Here is a 6,067-nt window from a genome sequence, read left to right as displayed (position 1 = left end):
TGAGAGGAGCTGCAAAGCCCAACAAAGCAGATGGAGGGGAGAGAGCCTGAAACATAGATAGATAAACTTTATTACAGTCTTTGACCAGTACAGAAACATGAAGGAAACAACATAATGTCACACCAATTATAATAGCATCAGTATAGTTTTACATGTATTCAATGACACAGTGAATTATTCCACTACATTGGTTATCAGGTGATGTCATACATTCATTGCTATTAAATCAAACTTAGCCACATGGTAAGTAATATTGGCTTGAAGATTTGACAAAAGAAATATGCTTCATCTTCTCTGCCTGATATATCCTTAATCAGTGGTAAAATGAACAACTCTCACTAGTCCCTATAAAAATTGCAGTATAATAAAACATGACCCACATCCTCTATGGCCTTTGCAGCACATGGACAGTAGCATTCAGAACTGGAGACCTGACCATGTCTACCATATAGAACCGCCGAGGGCAATACATCAAAGTGGGCCAGTGCAAATGCTCTATTGTCTTGGTCCTAAATGCAAATATTTTGAGTCTTTTTGAGGCCCTACTCATCTCCTAAGAGTGAAACAGAATTCATTACTACAAGGGATGGTGATGTCCACTAGATTAGATGGTTTTAAGGGGGGGGGGGGTTAAGGGTGAAAACATTAGGTAATATAGGCTTATCCAGTAGGGGGAGGCGAGTTGAATAGGGACTACCATATATAGTAAAAAACCACCAAAAAAACAACAACACCAGGCACAATCCTCAGAGGATCCAGAGGCCTGTACAAGAAGGTCCATGCCTGGAAAGCTCCTGTGTGCTGGTTGTGTGCTAAGCCTATATTTATTGTTTTTAGAATTCAAGAAGAGGGAGCAGAAACAACAGCAGACTGTATCTCACAGCCACAGCCAAGAAAGAAAGAACTCTCAAACAAAGAAGCCAGCAACTGCAACCAAAAACCTCCGTTTGGGACACATGAGTCTGAGCAAGTCTCTATAACTCTTTCTTTATTTTGCCAATTCTGTTGTTTGTGTTAAGAAAGATACACTTCAAAGTGCACATATACAGTATCATTTAATTGTTGTTATCATTCTGTTCACTTCTATGGAGAATTAGAGGGGGGGGGGAAATCCCACAAGACAGGATTACACTGCCAATTGTAAACTCACCCATACATAGTGTAAAGAAAGTGTTCTACTAGGAGACAGGAAAGGGAAGTGGGCAGTGAAAGTCAAGAAGCATGGAACTTGGCCAGTGCAGTGGAGAGAACAAGAGGGAGAAGGAATATGGAAAAGATGGAGGAGAGGGGTTGAAATTATGAAGTCCATGCAAATAGGATGTGGTGATGTTCACTAGCATACAGATGATTCTGAAACAATTAGACAACTTTGTGGCGGCTGAAATAGACCGGGAGGTCCTGGGGAAGGGGTGAAGGGGCTAGGTAGCTTGGCCTACCATCGAGGTCGTGACTGGAGTGATGTGACTTTCAGTTCCATAGAAGAGAGATTTGCTTCTGTTGTCCTTGCAGATAGTGACCTGAGTCCCAAGACGACAATACATCTTGAAAGAGGGCCAGAGGTTGGATTTCGCAGAGCCCTCAATCACCTATGCCTGTCAATCACCCATACCACCCAACTCCCTTTGGTGTCCCTAGCATCTACCCATGGGGAACAATGGGCTGATTCAAGTTCCCTGTTGTTCCTTATGGGCAAAACAAGCAGAGTGCACACAGTTTGCAAACCTGCTGTTTGTGCAGAGGTGGGGCAATGATTCCCAACAACCTCAGCTTTCCCTGGAAAGGCTTTGTGCAAGCAGAGTTGGGGCTTCAGAGTTAGGCCTGATTCAATTCGACCTCAAATTGAATTGCAAAAACCAATTCGTGCACATCCCTACTTTTTCCTGCCCTGTTCCCTGCAGCCTTGCTGGCCAATTAATTGCTCAGCTAGGTATGTATGTACAGTAAGTGACATCTAAAGCAATGAGGACTAGTGATCCTGAAGAGATTACAATGCACACCAGCATCTTCCAGAGCATTAAGTTGGCTTGCTTAACTGTTCTTAAAGATGGGTGGCTGTTGCCAACCAAGGTAAAGTCTGGGATGGCAGGGCAAAGCACACCCGAAGGCCCGCCTGTGTCTAGTGTTGAAAGATATCCTTCAGTTGTCTTCCCTTGCCTGAGCTGTGAGATCCGGAGTCCAGCCGGGTGCATTCACCCATCGCTTTGCTCTCCCCATCTAACACAATTTCATCTCCGGTATTCATACAATGCAGCTGCTTCTCAGAGAGCAGGGGACCCTCAGAGGTCGCATGCTCGGGTAATTGCCACTTGATTTTGTGGTCAGGTTCTAGGCTGTGTGAAGCAGCAGCACTGAAGAACTACCTGGGGGTTTGTGGGGCAATAAGCCCTCCAGCTGAAGCTGGCTTCAAAAGCTGCCCCCAAGCACCCCCCTCATGTGGTTTCCATGTCCCTTGCTTAAGCTTGTCGTTTTTCAGGAGCTGGCATTTCCCCTCACTGGCATCTTCAGCAGAATCATGAGAGTGATGGAAGGGTTTTCTCGATTCCTACTGTCTGGAACATCAAGGAACCTCATTTGATCCTCTCCATCCTGTAGACAAAGGGTTGCCAGCAGGACAGCTGAAAACCAGAATTCCTTTTGGTTGGTCACATGGCTTTCCTTCTAGAATCCCACTTCTATATTAGGCATTTAGCACTTGAAATCTGTACTCATTTTGCATGCTCATGAGCAAGCAATAGTAGCGAGAATCTCCTAAATGGCAAATATAAAGAATGCCAGCCATCCTCAGAATTTCCAAGAAGTTGGGTGATGAAAAGAACACCAGAAGCACACAACAGATAATGTGCTTGTGGGAAACTGGAGGGAGGGGGTTGCAGGATCAGACCAGGTCCATCTAGCGCAGAGTTCTGCTTCATAAAGCACCAATATCTCTGGGGAAGGCACAAGTGGGATAGGAAGGCAAGAGCTATCCCTCTTTGCATGTTTCCCATGTCAGACTTCCTCTCAACATGGACATTTTGCTAGCATGGCTATGACCGCTTTATTCTCCCTTAAAATGTCTAAGTTTTTAGTGTTTGTTCAAAGTGAACAGCTACTCCGTCCTGTCTAAGGTACTGGCCTTTTCTTCATCTTGTGGCAGCAAATTCCGAAAACCCACCCCAAACATTGCACATGATGTCAAAAGAGGGTCCTTTTTATTTTATTGTCTTGTTCTGAATCTCCCCCAATCTATTTCACTGGATGATTCCCAAGTTGGGAATATCCAGTCCCAAACTCTGCACAGGTTCATCACCCTGTCATGCCTCCCATGCTTTTCTTCTTACTCAGTGAAAAATCCCAATTGCTTCTGCCTTTCCGTTCTGGGAAGGAGCTCCACCCCTGAGCGGTTTTATGGTCCTTTTCTACACCTTTTCCAGCTCTAACATAATCTTGTTGAGTTGGGCTGACTAGAACTGCACACAATATTCCAAAGGTTTCTTCACCAAGGTTTTGGCTCAGCTGTCTCTACCTACTTCCTCAGTGAGAAGGAAGATGGCGCAATACCTTGAAACCTACTGGATTCCAATCCTGGTCCCATTGGTCCCCTCTCTTCCAAATGTCTGCTTGAGTCTCTTTCTCACCTTCTTCCTGCTCTCTTCTAGGCTGTGAGGAATTGGCAGCTTTTGCAGGTGGCTGTGAAAGATCTCCCCCACCAGTGACTCCATTAAGGGCAACCCCCCCAGATGGAGCTTCTGGAAGAGGAAGAACCGGATTGAACAATCTCCAACTGCAGAAGGGGGCTCTCAGGCTTCTTCAGGAGTCACAATCGGTGAGGAGGTACCTCAGGCTCCTGGGGAACAGTTGGGACTGGGGGTGACTCTTTTGGGGGGGTGACTTTTTTGGGAAGGTGGGTGGGACAGCTAGTGCTTAGGAATCTGGCAGACCTTTGGGCCTGAATTAAAAGGCCTTTGGTGAGAAGTAGGTTCCCTTTGGGAGATGTTCCTATCTCCTTATTCATATTATTATTATGGTCACACCTAGAAGTCCTTTGGCTAAGGTTAAAAAGCAACACAGGTCCTGCTTGCAGCATGTCCAAGCAAGACACATCTTGGATGCAAGGAAACTAGCCTTTCTCCTACCCCACCTCACCTCACCCCACCCCACCCCACCCCTTAATGGTCCAAGTAAATATGGGCTTATGGGCCAGCCAGCCCCCACCAACAGGCACAGTTAGCTGGTGAGACTCAACAGACCAAGACATTGGTGGCAGAGCATTCCTTCCTTCCAAAAGTTCTGCCTCACACGCCAGATAGGTTTTTCCATTTGGCAGCAGGCTGGCGGTCTCACCAATGGATCCTTGTCTTATTCGGTAGCCAATAAATGGTAGCCAGCCTTAATTCCAACAAATGGTACACCCCACCTCACCCCGCCGTTTCTTCTTCCCTTCCAGATTTGAGCACTACAGAGCAGAAAAGAAAAAGAGCTAAGAGAATCATTGAGTAGAGGGCCTTCCTCTACAGAGCCCAGGTCATTTCTGTGAGAAGCATTTCCCCCCCCCATTTATAAACTGCCCTATCCAGAGGCTCTGGGCGGTGTACAACAACTTTTAAAAGACATAAAACTCACAAAAGAATGCTAAAAACAATATAAAAACAATTCAAAAATGATTAAAACTATTTAAAATCAATTAAAATACATTTTAAAACAACAGCACTTTACAAGCCTTGGAAGACCAGGCCAAATAAATAGGTTTTTATAAATAGGTTTTTTGTATTTGCCCCATACAAGATCTGGGAGCACCCACCCTCTGCTCTGATCCCTTCCTCAGTTCTGCAGACTCCCTGAGAAGCGGCAGAATGTTCCATGAAGGAGGTGGGGTCCCAAGAAAGGAGAGCAACCCATCAAGTAAGGGTTGGTCCATTTCCAGGAAGCCACGGAGAAGTCCTTCTGTCATTAACAGCTCAATGCTTTTAATTTTCAGTTCATCCTCTGGTGGACAACCTTTTTGAATGCCATCGTGGAAAGCGTGAAAGATGCTGAGTCCAGTGGCCAACATACTCTGGAGTACAACAAAGAGGAGGCTGTTGAGACCATTTTGGTGTGAGAAATGCAGCAGAGAATGGAAGAGAATGACCAAGCACAGGCCCAGTTCAAACCTGACTGCCATCTTTATTTTATTTTATTTTATTGCTTATTTCTCTATGTAAACTACTTGGAAACCTTTGTTGAAAAACAGTATGTAAATATTTGTTGTGGTGGTTTTTGTTGTTGTCACTATCCCAATGAAGTCCATGGGTACTGACCAACTCTCTTCTGCTCTTTGACTTCTTCCAGGAGATAATGGAGGATGTTACGTTGCATCTGGACCCTGGCTCCCTCTTGAGAAAAGCCATGGACACCGTCAAGGAGCTCAGGTGTACTCATAGTCATAAGGGATTAAATAAGAGAGGGTTATGTCAGGAAAGGGCAGTGGCAAACTAGACAAGATCTGTAACTGGATCTCCCCTTTTAAAAAAATATGGCAATTAATTCTAAGGGTTTTTGTCAAATCTTGTTAAGTCCTATAGCCTTATCTGTATCAGGAATTCCCCAGACCTGGATGTGTCATTTTTGAAAAAGAGGAGAAACCATCACAGACCTACCGTTTTTATGCTTGCCTAGTTGCCCTTTCCTCTTCTCTAGATGAGCTTCCCTTTGCTGAATCACCAGCCCTGCACACACTACCAAATCTTATATTTCCCCCAGCTCCAGCAAAATGAAGCTGTCTCTGTCCCAACAGCTCCAGTTGGCTGTCCTGCACACTTTCTGAAATTTCTTACAAAAATCTGATGGTAACTCATCCCTACAAGAATTTTTACATGTTTTTAACTGCTACGTTGATTCAGAAAAACTACGAGAAGAATATAAATGTTCATGGTAAATAGCAAACTGATTGGAAATATCATCTGACAAACAAAATATTTGATTTCATTCTTGCAATAAATCTTGAGTCCATTTCTGTATTTAATCCTCTAGGTAATTGTGATTAATTTGTGGGATTGATGTATGAGGGCTCTTTTATATGTTTTGTATGTTGTAGAACTATATATTT

The 6,067-nt window shown here is 44.3% G+C and overlaps 1 long non-coding RNA gene across 1 annotated transcript; it reads left to right on the top strand.

The window, feature by feature from the left end:
* Window positions 1-1,784: 1,784 nt before the first annotated feature.
* Window positions 1,785-5,808, top strand: LOC128342144 (uncharacterized). Its single transcript, XR_008314798.1, has 3 exons — window positions 1,785-2,637; window positions 3,639-3,805; window positions 4,958-5,808. It is a non-coding gene; the product is annotated as an uncharacterized LOC128342144 (long non-coding RNA).
* The last annotated feature ends 259 nt before the right edge of the window (window positions 5,809-6,067 follow it).

The sequence above is a fragment of the Hemicordylus capensis genome, chromosome 2 (assembly GCF_027244095.1).
Source record: "Hemicordylus capensis ecotype Gifberg chromosome 2, rHemCap1.1.pri, whole genome shotgun sequence".
NCBI classification, from domain to species: Eukaryota; Metazoa; Chordata; class Lepidosauria; order Squamata; family Cordylidae; genus Hemicordylus; species Hemicordylus capensis.
This window is presented reverse-complemented; position numbering and strand designations above follow the sequence as displayed.